Source organism: Thamnophis elegans, chromosome 2 (genome assembly GCF_009769535.1).
Source record: "Thamnophis elegans isolate rThaEle1 chromosome 2, rThaEle1.pri, whole genome shotgun sequence".
Taxonomy (NCBI): Eukaryota; Metazoa; Chordata; class Lepidosauria; order Squamata; family Colubridae; genus Thamnophis; species Thamnophis elegans.
The window spans coordinates 109,085,756-109,100,941 of NC_045542.1; positions in this window are offsets into that span (position 1 = coordinate 109,085,756).

Consider the following 15,186-nt stretch of genomic DNA (forward strand, 5'->3'; position numbering starts at 1 on the left):
GAGAAACTGGCTGGCTTTTGCAGGCCCCACTTCCTAAAGTAACATGTTGGGTCTGGGCAGGCAACATACATTTTCGTGACAGCCTCCATTCCATGGAAAATTCTCCTGCCCTGAATTAAAGATACTCCTACGCATGGAGGGGTTTGTAAACTAGCCAAAACAGTTTTGTTTCAGCAGGTGCATGACCATTAAGAGAGTTTGAGGTACCTTGGAAAGGTTTTTTTCTTAAATCTTTTTTTGTTTATGACATTGTTGTACTTTTCCCAGACTCTTTCTTAACTGGAGCATGTTATATGTTTAAATGTTATAAATAAATAAACACATCAATCAATAAATAATGTTTTCTATGTTTCATCTCCAAAAACGGCTTATCAATAATTTGAAGTAAGATAGAAATGGAGATTAAATTGGAGCTGACTACTTACAAATATAGCAAATTACTTTCAATTACAAACCACCACCACCACCAACAACAACAACAACAATAATAATAATACACCAGACACGCATAATACACCAGACATCACACTGGTTGAGAAAAATAAGGTCATAATCATAGACATTGCAATACCAGGTGATAGCAGGGTCGCTGAGAAGGAACATAAAAAAATCGCAAAATACCAAGACTTAAAAATTGAAATTCAACGACTATGGCACAAACCAGCAGTGGTGATTCCAGTGTAATTGGCACACTGGGTGCTATTCCAAAAGCACTGGAATTACATTTAAAACAGTTAAAAATTGACAAAATCACCATCAGTCAAATGCAAAAAGCCGCACTGCTTGGATCTGCACGCATATTACGAAAATACGTTACGACGTCCTAGGCTCGTGGGTGGGGCCCGACTAGTAACCAATGCCAAATCCGGCGAAACAACTGGCCGCTGTGATACAATTGTATAATAATAATAATAATAATCAGTCCATCAGTCAAATGCAAAAAGCCGCACTGCTTGGATCTGCACGCATATTACGAAAATATGTTACGACGTCCTAGGCCCCTGGGTGGGGCCCGACTAGTAACCAATGCCAAAGCCGGCAAAACAACTGGCCACTGTGATACAGTTGTATAATAACAAGAGCAACAACAACAATAAAGCAATGTTGTTATATCCAAAAGTTATTACTAAGATACACTTACATTTTGGAACGTTTAAAAATTAACATCATGGTTTTATCCTTCCTTCCCTCCTTCTTTCCTAATATCAGTTGTGAGAAAGTTCAACATATCATTGTATTAATTGATTTATATCCTACCTTCATTATGTATAGCTCAAATGATGCTCCCATTTTACTGAGATGCCACAAAGTGAAAGCAACTGGCCCAAAGTCATCTAGCCCAGGACTGCGTTCCGACTGGCACTTCTGCCAGTTCCCTTATGTGTGCGCTGCCATAGACAAACTGGTAGAACCAGTAGTGCCATAGGCAGAATCGGAGAACTAGTTCAGGGGTGTGGCAGGCCTGGGGAACTGCCAGTTTCAGCGACCAAGGCCACCAAACCACTACTGGTTTGGCCGAACCGGTCCGAACCGCTAGAAACCCACCACTGGTTGTGCTGCTACCTGACTTCTTCTGAGGCTGCTTGCAGCCATACGCTACATGGCACATCACATCAGTGCTGCCACTCACGGCAGGCCACATGGCACATTGTGCTGTTGCTGCCACTCATGGCAGGAGGCCACATAGCCACTGCTTCCATGCGCAACAGCATGATACTCCACACAGCTTCCTGCCACAAGTGCCGGCAACAGCAATGTATCATGTGGCATCTGACTGCAAGTGGCCACAGAAGAAGTCAGGCAGTGGTGCAACAGGTGTCAGGGAATGGGAGGCCTGGCTGTGGTGGTCCTAAGGTAAGACATCTCCCAAATATAAGATCAGCTGCTTATTTTGGGGTCCAAAAGAAAATATGGGTGTCATTTTTGGGGAAACACAGTACTATATCAAATTTTTATTCCATCTTATTTCTTTGTAATACAGCAAAAACAAAATACTTTTTGCTTTAAAAATTCTCTGTGGTATTTAATAATTAAAATGGGCATTTTTACAGTGATAATGAAAATCCAGGTTAATAAAATTTACTTTCACATCCAAAATCACATCAATTCCTACAAGTTGAAATTGCTAAACACGGTTCCTTGGAGAACATAATGGAAGTATTAAGTAATTTTAAATATACCATTGCCCCATCAATTTTCATTTTTAGAGAAAATACACTTTTCATTATTCATGATAACATTTTTTTATTATTCATTTTTTACAAGCACATTTATTTTGTTTAAAACTGGGGTCTAATTATCACATGGAAGCAACAGAAGTCTTTTCCACAGCTTTCACCTGGTGGGTGTTATTTTATTTACCCAGAATGCCCCTAGCACTGTAATTATTGGAAAAATGGAATGTAAAGTTTACATTGAATTGAATTGAATTTATTTGATTTCTATGCCGCCCAATCCCAAAGGACTCTGGGCGGCTTACAGAATAAAAAAATTAAAAAGAGCTTAAAAACAATAGGACACACGAAGTTAAAAAAGGAACACAACAAACACCCAATCAGAAGGCCTGCCGGAAAAGCCAGGTTTTAATGGCTTTGCGAAAGGCCATGAGAGTGGGGAGGGCCCAGATCTCTGGGGGCAGCTCATTCCATATGACCGGAGCAGCAACAGAGAAGGCCCTACTCCTAGGCGCCGCCAGCTGGCATTGTCCTGCTGAAGGCACCCGGAGAAGGTCCATCCTGTGCGATCTTATTGGTCTAAGGGAGGTATGTGGCAGGAGACGGTCTCATAGGTACCCAGGTCCTAGGCCATGTAGGGCTTTAAAGGTAATAACCAGCACCTTGAATCATGTTCAGAGACCAATGGGCACCCAGTGCAGCTCGCGGAGGATAGGTGCGATGTGGGTGTACCTTGGCATACCCAGTATCACTCGCATGGCTGCATTCTGGACTAGTTGCAGTCTCCGAACACTTTTCAGGGGCAGCCCAAGTAGAGCACATTACAGTAATCCAGTCTTGAGATGACGAGGGCATGAGTGACTGTCTGAAGTGCCTCCTGGTCCAAATAGGGCCCCAATTGGTGCACCAGGCGAACCTGGCCAAAGGCTCCCCTGGTCACAGCCGACAGATGGTGTTCCAAGGTCATCTGCAGCTCCAGGAGGACCCCCAAATTGTGAACCCTCTCTGAGGGGGGCAAATTTTCTCCCCCCAGGATTAAGGACAGACTAGATGGACTGTCCTTAGGGGGCAACATCCACAGCCATTCGATCTTGTCAGGATTGAGTGTGAGTTTGTTCACTCCCATCCAGACCCTAACAGCTTCCAGGCACTGGCACATCACTTCCACCGCTTCACTGAGTTGGCACGGGGCGGACAGGTACAGCTGGTATTTATTGTGGAATTTTTCACTTGCTGCTGACTGAGTACTCTCTGTGGGGACAACCATAATGATGAGATTACTACAATCTTTTCCAGGTGCTTCCTGGGACCTGGGTGTTTTTGGTGCCTGTTTTGTGATCTGGACAGTTGACACATTGGCCATCCCATCATTTAACAGGCCACCAGATTGAGTTGATGCAGGTTAAGATGAGCCAGATACTGTATGTTGAAGGTTTCAGTATTTACACTGAAACTACCATAGCAAGAGCAGTTCATAAATTCCAGCCAGATCTCAAACATTATCCAGAAAGGAACTCATATCTCAGAAAGAGTTTTCCCCCTTGAAGGAGATTCTTATATAGTACCATGGACAGATCATTGCCTAGTACAGGATGAATTGCTTCAGCAGATGCTGTTCCATACTTCCACACTGTCCTTCATGTTATTAAGTGTTGATTTATTCTAAACCTCCAAATACAGTAACTGATTCCTTTAGAATATACTGCTCAAATTCATCTAAACAAGTAATAGTAATGTAACAATTTGTAATACTGAATACATGAAACAATTATATAAATTACTATGCCAAGATTCTTAACATTGACATCTAAATACTCTAAAGCTACATATATTTTGGACTATCTCTGTTTATGCAAAAAAAAAAAAAGCCCAAATCTTTCTGTTAAAGTCCAAACAGTGGATTCTTAAAGAAACAATAATATTAACTGAACTGCCAACTTTTTAAATAGAGTAATGCTTCAGAGATAGTTAATATAAAGGGGGGAATTACAATACTATATTAGTATAACATTACAAAACTCAGTGATACTGCCTCTGTAGTTATCGAATATAAAACTATACTTTATACACATACATACCTCAATCTCCCACTGGACCTCACACATACTGTATATACTATAAAGTTTCATTTTAAAGATCTTACAAATATTTTGTTTCACTTTTATCCAATTAAGGAAGACTTCAAAAAAACAAAACAAAAAAAGTACAAAAACAAAACAAAACCAAGAATTAGTTTTAGGAAAATTAATCTTTGAATCAAACATAAATTATATTGACTTCATAAACATGTCCAGGTAGTTTTCTTGGAATGCCATTTCCTTTTATTTCTGGGATATTTTTTTTTCAAATTTCCTATCTAATCTAAATCCTATGATTTTGGTTCTCTGAAAATGCAGGGAGGAGGGAATGGCTTTGTTAAAAGTGCCAGATATATATCACCTGTAAAATATATATTGTTCTCAAGGACATATAATTTGAATGTAGGTATTTCATGAGTTTGACATAGATGTGTATTAAAATAGCACATCAGCAAGTTGATGGTGACAAAATATCAATTTTAATCTCCAGAGGCTTTTTAGAATAGCCATATTATAACTGCTTTTGACAAGAAAATTAAAACAGAAGTTTATCGGTTTCTTGGGTCTTGGCAAATTGGCAAGGAGCTCATATTAGAGAATTAGATTGAAATGTTCTATGGAGTCACTTTCCCCTCGTTTTTTAATTTATTTTTATCCCTTATTAATTGTTTTTAAAAAATAAGTCAAGGTGACAAACATCCTCACTTGTCCTCCTATTTTCCCCACAACAGCAACTCTGTGAGGTAGGTTGAGCTGGGAGGTTGAGTGACTGGCCAAAGGTCACCCAGTTGGCGTTCATGCCTAAGGCATGGCAAGAACAAATAGTCTCCTAGTTTGTAGGCTGGTGCGTTAATCACTGTATAAACTGATTCTTATGAGCAAAGTTAACAGACCAACCAGAGTTATCTTGTAGGAAATGATTCCATTGATGTTTATAAATCTCTATACCCTTTAAAACTTTGTACATTCAAGTCAGAATCTTTAATTGTACTTCAAAGTGCAGTGTGTAAGTTGCAGCATCCACCAGTCAGCATGTTGGCAGCTGCATTCAACAGTAATTGCACTGGTCTTCAGGGGCAGCTCCAAATACAGCACACTGAAGTAGTCTAATGGGGAAACAATGAGGGCATGGATTGCCAGAGCCTTTCCAAGAAATTCTGAAAATTCAAGTCAAGGTTTTAACAATACTGAAGGATATCACAATGTAACTACAATGTAGTTAAGATGCATGTTAAGGTGCCAAATTAATTAACCATAATACCAACATGATTTCTTCAACCTGTCCTGACTTAGTGTATCTGTATTCCAAAGATGTAATTTGAAAACTTGTAGTTAATATCCATGAGACTTCTAAGTCAAATGCAGTCATTTGAGAATAAACAATAAGTAATAATCGAGTCTGAGCTGTACAGTGCCAAATAACAGTGCCAAAGTTGATGTACCCAGAGGTCAAACTACTGTCCTTACGATCATTCACAGGAACCATGCATTAAAAAAATATTATTGGTTTGCAAGGTAACTTCACACTGGCAATTAGGAAAATACTGTGTACATTATAAGTGCAATCTTATGAAAGAAATGAGTGGTTTTAATCATACTATATAATTCAGAACATGACATATTCCTCTTTCTAGCCCAATTCTCATTTACAGAATATAAATTGTTTGAAACTGAAAATTAATCTTTTAACGATGAGCTTTTGTGAATGTAGCTTGTCTATACTGCAACACAACTAAGTTGGGAAGAAAATATACCATGTTATAAATGAGTCATGACTTTGGGGAGGTACAGAAATTATGTTAATAAATAATGCAGGTTGCATTTCCATTTACTTTCTGTGTAGTAAAATTGACATTTAAAAGCTCAGGAACACTCATGCATGTATTCCTTGCATGAGTCAAATGGAGGTTGAAACAATAGTTGTTAGAAAGTATTTTTATTTTATATCTGTATTTACAGCTTCTAAAGTTAGACATTTTCCAACTGCACCTACAATGCCACTGAAAGCCCTGTTTCTATTTCAGTCTTTGGCCAACTAGAGAAGGATTCTACTCTGAGATCTTTGAACAAAAAGCAGCTATATGTGACATATAATATATTGACACTTCTGTCAAGATACAAGCACAAAGATTGATTATATTTGTTACACATGTCTTCCCTTGTCTTGTCATATGGCTGCACCCCAAATTTTTCCAATAATACATCCAGAATGTTGCTTGGCTCCTTGTCTTAGCCAAATTGCTTTGGTTTTAGCAATGAACTTCTCTTGAAAGAAAAATAATATAAATCTGAATCTGTTGCCAAACTGTTGTTGATTATAAAAGCAAGTAATTACACAAAAGTGTATCAGTTGTATCTAAATAATCAAAAAAGAATTGCACATGATTACATTGTAGGAGGTTTAGTTATGAAAGTAAGCAGAAGAAAAAAGAAAAGAAAAGAAACCAATGAAATAAAAAATAATGTTTAAAAGGCCTCATGACAAGCTCATTAACAGATGGCTAAGAATAAAAATACAATTTTTTATTCAGGGTACAGTTGCATCAATAATTACTGTAAGTGCACCTATTAACTCTTGACGTTCACATTACCATAAGTAGAAAAAAGCAAGCGGTTTTTTTAAAAAAGAGTGTAAATTAATTCTTTTCCATATGTGTGTTGGTGTGGGTGTATATGTGTGTGTGCACGCGCGCACACACAGGCCAAAAACAAAATTTAAAAACTGATCTTTGATTCCATTTTATTGGAAATATTATCATGTGTTAAGAAGAAACTTTTCTGAAAGTTGTCTGGCAATGGAGAGAAATATATTTTGGAGCTGAAGATGGATGGAAACCTTGATTTAATCCAGTGAAATAATTCTTACTTCTTCCAGGAAGGGCTGGAGAATATTACTATGCACATCAATAACAGGAAATTGGATTATTATTTCAAGTGCAGCCATACAGATATGCAAGCATTTTGCATTTGAGATCTCTGCCCTATTGTAAATTCAGTGCCTGAGAAAGAATTTGCCCAGATATGATTCACACTCTTAAATTGTGGGCATATTATTTTGTTAGTCTGGACAGCTGAAAAATAATGTGTTTTTTTTTATTTTCAAAAACAATAACGCTTTATTTAATATTTAGATAGTGCTCATATATATTTTTCAATAATTCTCACAGTATTCTAAAGCTTGCTAGAATTATCATCTCTTTAGAGACAGAATATTGTATTAAAGATTCAGCCATTGTGCTCATAAACAATTATTTCACTATTTGCTCCCAGAATTGTTCCTGTTCTCTCTCATTCAACTACTGGATATCTCAATACTAGGCTTTAACAGAATCAGTAGTTCAGTTTTCTTTTTAAGAGGCTTCAGAAATAGCCTCCAGTGATATTATACCTTGGGTTGTAAATGGACTGGCATCAGACTCACTGCCTCAAGATAGTTCTCTTTTTAAGTAATATCAGCCAAAGGCTGTTAGAGGTGATATGACTCTGGCAGACAGGCTTTTACAGGAAAGCAATATTTAAAAAAATCCAGACTAAATGAAGAAGATATAATTTTTTCGGATGAAACAAATCTTCTCCTCATAAGCTACAAGTAAACTGGAAGGCAGGCAGCAAAGTGGTGATGTGTGTCATATGTAGCAATAGCAATAGCAATAGCAGTTAGACATATACCGCTTCATAGGGCTTTCAGCCCTCTCTAAGTGGTTTACAGAGTCAGCATATCACCCCCAACAATCCGGGGCCTCATTTTACCCACCTCGGAAGGATGGAAGGCTGAGTCAACCCTGAGCCGGTGAGATTTGAACAGCCGAACTGCTGAACTGCAGTCAGCTGAAGTAGCCTGCAGTGCTGCATTTAACCACTGCGCCACATCGGCTCATGTACTTGATCAAGATAGTTTTCTCTGCCTCAGACTAAGGAGGGCTATAATGATGGCTCAAGGACTAAGTCAAGGAATGGACTCATCTGCTGGTCAACCATTATGATAGTAACATGGAATATGAAATACTAATGACAAATAATCACCATCAAACCAACTTTGTTTCAAAGGACATATTTTTAAAAGGCCTTTTATACACGCATACATTTTTGTAACTCCAAAAATCATCTCATGAATCACTAAGTTAACTACATTTAAAGAAAATAAAGCTTTCTATTACAATGGTCAATAACCTAAATTCATGGGTGGCCAAACTTGAATAGGACTTTTTACTTAGCTCTCCCCTGTCCAACTCCAAAACATTAGATTACAGTGGTTTTCTTAAAACAGCAAGATCAGAAGGATAGGCAGCCTGGTTTTTCATGTAGTGCAGTTTTGTATGTTACAGATTATATCCTCTTTTCTTATTTAAATATATTGGAAAATATAAATTAAATGAGTATCCCTAATTAAGTGTTATGCTTCATCTACTACTGTCTTCTCAAATTACTTGTTTACTTGCATCCATATGTGGCATAACATTTTATAGTACATGACATCCATGATTACTTTGTACAAATTAGAGCAACAATTTAATTAATTGGATTGGCCTTGTTTTGTTGTCAAGTGGTTACCATGAATCCTTTATTTCAACAAAACCGTAAAATCATTTCACAGAAAAACTAGAATAAATTTCACCCACGATTACTTCATATTTGGTACATTTGTGTTATGAAAGATTTGATCAGCATTAAATAACTGTTTAAATTTTATAGAGAAGTGCAGACTTCTTTTAGAGTAGTTTCTGTTTTATTTGGGAAAACATTGATAAGGGGGCCAAAATAAAATAACTGATGGAGTTAGTATCAATGTAAAAAGGCTATGAGAACCTAAAACACAAAATGTGGTTTTATATTTAAAAACATTAAGGACAGATATTGCTTCTCTACAGAATTAGACTCATTTAAAGGAACAGGATACATCTCTATTAATGAAGGAATGGGTGAGAGAGATTTACCTCAGAGACATTTTATAACTGTGGATGTGGCTATTTTAATTCAAAAGGGGTTCTGAATTGATGTATAATAAGTTATTACTGATGTAAATAGGCATTATTTAATTCTACGTACATTGACATTATTTACATTTGTTAAGAAATCAGGATCTGATGATCCCTAATAGTGATTAGGGATACCTCAATTTTCATGATTTGTTCCAATTTCCCTCTGCAAGGTATCCACAGTGGTATTTAACAATATCAAAATGGTAGGTGCAATCAAGTAATTGAATGCCCATCGCTTTTTACTAGGCATAGCGGGCATCATATGCAAAAAGGATTTGATCCCTTGTGCTGACCACCATTTTATATTATTGACCTTTGTTGTGTTGGTGCCAGCATTGGCTTAGGTAGTTGCTGAATCTTTAATAGAAAAGAACAATGGAAAAAATTCAGTTATTTTGCACTTTCCATATCATCTTTGAACATCCCTTTCGTTCATTTGTTGTCTTACTGCTCATCTACTTACCTGGCTGGTTTTCTGCTTTGAATATAGGTTAGGTTGTTCCCTTTCATGTTTTAGTTATCAGAATCTTTTGCAGTGGATGGCAAATCTTCTGAGCACTTAACTTGATCAGTTCTGTCAGATTGACTCAATGAGAGAATATTTATTTCACACAAGAATAAAGCCAAACATAGTAGTTAATCCCCATTGTCCATGAAAGTGTCAATGACTTCTATACCCATTGCTTGATGTTTTCTCTAGACCTTCCCTTGAATTCCTGGATTCTTGTTATGGAGCTTGATGGCCTTGAAAATGAGCAGCTGTTGTATGTTTCATCACTGCCAACTCTGAGAAACTCCAGCTGCTACCTCAGCTCTCACATTTTCCATTTGCACTGCAGAGTCTTCTGTGTTCTTTACATTCCTTACAGCTTGCACTTTTTATCTTGCTCATTAGGAGAAGCATTCCATTTCCTTCTTAAACCCTTAACCACAGACATACTATTTGGCAACTCAAGTACAGACATGAGGTCATAATGACCTCAGTAGCAAAAAGACATTTGATGTTTTTATGGTTGGATCTAAATATTGATGTATAGAGCAGTAAACCAAAATATATCAAATCCACATCATGCAGGTCACTTTTTGTTTCTTTATCCTTGAACTGCAATCTTTCTTCTCTAACTTTTACATTGGTTCACCGAATGATGGCACCAATAATTTCTTTAGAAAATAATAATTTCCAAATCTCTACGGAAGTAGGTGAATTTCCGAGATTTCTAGCTGCTGGCCATAGTCCAGGTAATTGCATAACAATATTGTGACTACCGGTTCTGGATCTTATTCTTCCAAAAGGTGCAGAGACCATTTGAATTTGTTCTTGCCATATAAATTATTGCACAATGTACGTAGATCTTACCTGGTCATCAATTTCATTAGGAGCTTCATCATTGCTGATGTAAGAATCAGCGACAGATTCCTTATCATCCATTACAAAATTTTGTCGCAATCTGATTCCACTTCACTCAGATCACTCTCTGCTCCTCCATACCATTTTACAACAGTTTATTCGAAGTTTGGCTCATCAAATTGCACTCATTTTGATGGAAAACCTGGCCCCGACATTATTAAAAATTTATTAATAAAAATCTGTGGTCAAAATGATTGAAACTCAAATTCAAATGCTGCTACAGAAAACATCAAATATCTGGTACAAGTGTGATGCTGTATACACTCGTATTGGTGGGAAAGCAAGTTATTCACAACCGGATTGGTCCATTTCTAAAAATAGGGGTGTTCCAAATATTTTGGAAAACTGTTGCAATCTGTGGTTATGGGTTAACTTTTATGGCTTTCTAGACTGCTTGAAAACCATGCTCACCTATTTCTGAATTTGTCTGACCTTTCTCACATTGTGGAAGATATTCTAGATGAACCTCAATTATTGTTTTCCGTAACCTCCAGGCACTACAAAAGTAGCTTTCTTGATTTTTTTTAAAATCTCTTTTCAAAGTCTCAATTTTTATAGGTTTCCCATTTTTGTAGTAAATAGCAAGAATTGTCTCTCCAATGCACCCTCCAGTCCCCTTCCTATAATATTCGAGAATGCCTTATAAGAGTTATCTTATAATAACTAATTCTTTCCTTTCTCTAGATTTTTGTCCTTTACAGGAATACAATTTTACTGTTTTAGGGCATAATAACAGAATCTTAAAAGTCTGCCAGAATTTCCTTCTGCCCTTTTTTATACCAAACAGACTCGATTCGGGGTAATTTTGAGCCTCTTTCTCAAACTTATTTCCTATGATAGAGGTATCTCTTATTTTGCCTAAACTGTTCCTATATTCTTTCTACAAGGTTATGTATGCATTTATCTACATACAGAGAGATACAAGGTCAACCTTCACCTTTGTAACTAAAGGGAATTGTTTTCATGAACAAAAATTAGGATATGTTCTGCATATTGTACATTTTCCATAGAACTTTGGTCTGTGGCTATGTTCTGTTATTCTCCCATTAGCAAAATGTTAATTTCCAAACTGAAACTGGCAATCCAAGTTGTTTTAATAAGTATAAAAATATATTCATTGAGATAAGTGATATATATTAACTTTTCAAAAATTATTGAATTTACCTGTGTTTAAAATATCTCCTCCCCCCATTCTTTTGGGGAGACAAAGCTATATGGACAACCAATTCTATTCCAGTCTTCTCATTATATGGATAATGTTGTGCTACAATAGATTTATCAAGTTTCTACAGTGCAGCACCATGGACAGCACACTGTTATAATAAAGTATGAATTTGTTTAGCCATCCAAGAAATGATTATGATATTACTCTATTAAAACAGAATGAATTGGAAAGAAAATACTATTGTAATTACAGGTGCAGAAAACCTAGTGCAAAATTTACTAAAAAACACATTCTTAATTATATTAGTGTTTTTCTATTTATAAATTGTTAGAATCCAGCGAAACATTTAATCCTTACTTTTTGAAAGAGGTGGTTTCAAAACAAATATTTCAGGATGGGATGGCAGTAACAATAATCCTAACTGAAAATACCTTCCAAAGTTAAAGTAATAATTTAATAGGAGAGTTTTTGTTTTTAGTTACAATGTGGAATAAGAAAGCAAGTTCCAAGTACTGTCAGAATCAAGTATTTAATGAACACTGGCAGCTGTTGTAGCCTAGTAATTAAACTATGTTACAATTAAATAATCATTCAACTATGTAGCTTACTTGAGCCTATCATTATTTTCCATTTTCTCCGACCTCATATCACAATTGATAAAATAAAATATTTATTTCTGTTTTTTCTTTAATTAAAAAAGTGAACTAAAACTAGTAGCAACTGTTACAAGTGGTAGAATGGTAGAGGGGTGAGACGAGCTATATTTCTGATTGAAAATATTTTGTTGCATTCAGTATATACACAAAGGTCCCATTGCAAGCCTTCTTTGTGTAAATAGACTGTCAGGCCTGAGGAAATGGATTTCCTTAGTCATCTTCAGTCTTTGATTCCACTCCATTTTTCTCCTCTGAACTCTTCTGTTGAAGAAAACAGGAGATTGCTGCAGAAGAACTGATGCACCAAGATTTATTTAAAGAATCAAACATGAGACTAGGGACAACTATTTTAGACCATGCTTTGAGCTGTACAATATTAATGACTGTGATGCATAGTAAAACTCTCTCTCTCATTTCACTTGGCTGCATGATTCAATTAATCAAATTACCTTAGGGTGATAGCATTCAGCTCAGGGTAGTTTAGTCATGGGGATGTTTAAAGAAGGCCTGCACTGTAAAAGGCTGCAGGCAATTGAGCCAGGTTGGAATACTTCCTCCATCCACAGATTCAGATTTATTCATTGGATCTGGTGTTAATAAGTTACCAACTTGGGTTAAATTGCAGCAAATATAGATCCTCATACAAAACCTGAGATTGCTTGATCCCAACCGGCTGTCTGGATGGATTTACAAACATATTTAGCATATGGTGCCTACTTAAAAATTCCTCCTTTAGCTGTTTTAATCACACACAGAGCTAGATGTTTATAGAGTTGGCAGCTACTGCATCATGACCAAGATCAACTGATTTTGATGACTAACATACCTCTCTAGGAGAAGCATATTAACAGTGTTTAGCATTCACAGCAAAAGGCCAGTAAACTGCATGGGGGTTATGAAGAATGTTTAATCTATGAACATTATATAATGGTATTTAAAATATCACTGCTGTTTATATTTATCTTAATTAATAGTATTTATAAACATCCCCTTATGGCTATGAAGGTGATTTACAATAGTATGGTTATAAATAAGCTTATAACCATGCCATACAAAAATTAATATAAGCATATAACAATCACAGGTGCAGTAATAAGCAAAATAAACCATGGTAATATTTGGTAATGCTGTAGATCTCAAATAAATTCCAGATAGAAATCAGCTTTCCTGCAGCTCTCCTCTTCACAGAAGGGGGAATAAGGTAATAAGGACAAGAACATTTGAAAACACTGTATTGTATAAAACAGTGCTTAAAAACTCAGCATCCTTTTTTAAACAGATTTGTTTAAGCAACAAAATGCTTGGTTATCTTGACTAGCTGGGTCAAAGTGACAGGTAAATTTGCCATACATAAATATTCTGTACCCCACCCCCCATTGATGCTTGGTTGCAAATTGTATATTCCAACTTTAGTCTTGACCCATGGAGTTCTTCTTTTGCCAAGTTCAATTTCAACCAGAAATGTATTCAGGTGATAATGGAATTCTGGAAGTCTAAGCCAAGAATGTAATAACAGGTAATAGAAAAATACACAAAAGAAGCACAGTGCATTGAACTGTCCTTTATATTCTTTTCTAACAGGAGATGTTCTAAAAGCTCTTGGCATTTCATTTTTAAGAGATAAGTGAATCTGAATCTTGCAGAGCTAACTTTCTTATTCAAAAGGCTAATACTTTTGCATTAAATGCCCTCCCCAAATTAAACATAAATATATTGCAAAATGTAATATATTGTGTTGGTCCTAGAGAATATCTTATAGTGAACAGGAAGTTTATGTTGTATTTAAGGAAAGTCAGTTATTCGTATGATGTTTTCTTCACATTTATAATGCAGACTTTTAGCAAGTAAAGGTTTGTTCAAATATGTGATTATTTTTGTGTAATCATCATTTGGCTCATCTGCACAAGTGGAACTGGAGGTTGTCAGGGCTCTTTACCTAAGGATAAATTACTTCTAACTGTGCTTAGCATATCCTCCATATTCTGCTTTGATTTGTGCCTACCTTAAGAATACATATATCATGTCAAAATGACATGATAAAGTCAGGCTATTTTATCTACCAACCCAGAAAAGGTGTTTTTGTTGTGGTGGCTTTTATTGATAGTCTTCAGCCACTCAAGATGAAGGTTTATTATTTCCGACACCTTCAATGACCTTTTACTGGTAATTGTGGGTGCTGGAAATAAGCAATAGACAAGGATTAATATCAGAGATACTGTGTTGTGGAGGTGTAAAAGAGAGATTCAGTGAATAAGCACTCTTTTCCCTTTTATTTGCAGTCTCTTTTATTTGTAGTCTTTCTGAATATATCTGCTAGAAGCTGTATAGTGCGATTGAAGTGAGAACGTTCCCTCATACTCAGTGGTGGGTTTCAAAAATTGTTCGAACCTACTCTGTGGGTGTGGCCTCCTTTGTGGGAATGGCTTTCCGCCCATGTGACCGGATGGGAGTGGCTTGCCGCACATGTGACCGGATATGAAGATGCCGACGACACTTGTCAGAACCACCTTAAATTACCTCACACACAGCACTGGCATACATAAGAATATGATGTAAACTTGTTTTTTAAAAGGCATCTTTGGTTTGCGTTAAAACAACTTCAACACACGCAATGTTCTGATCGCACCACAAACGCAGTAGTCATCCTTAGCTTTCACAGAGGCACTGAGTTTTAGAAATATGAGTATAGTGTAGAATAATCATATCCAAGGACCAGTGGTGGGTTT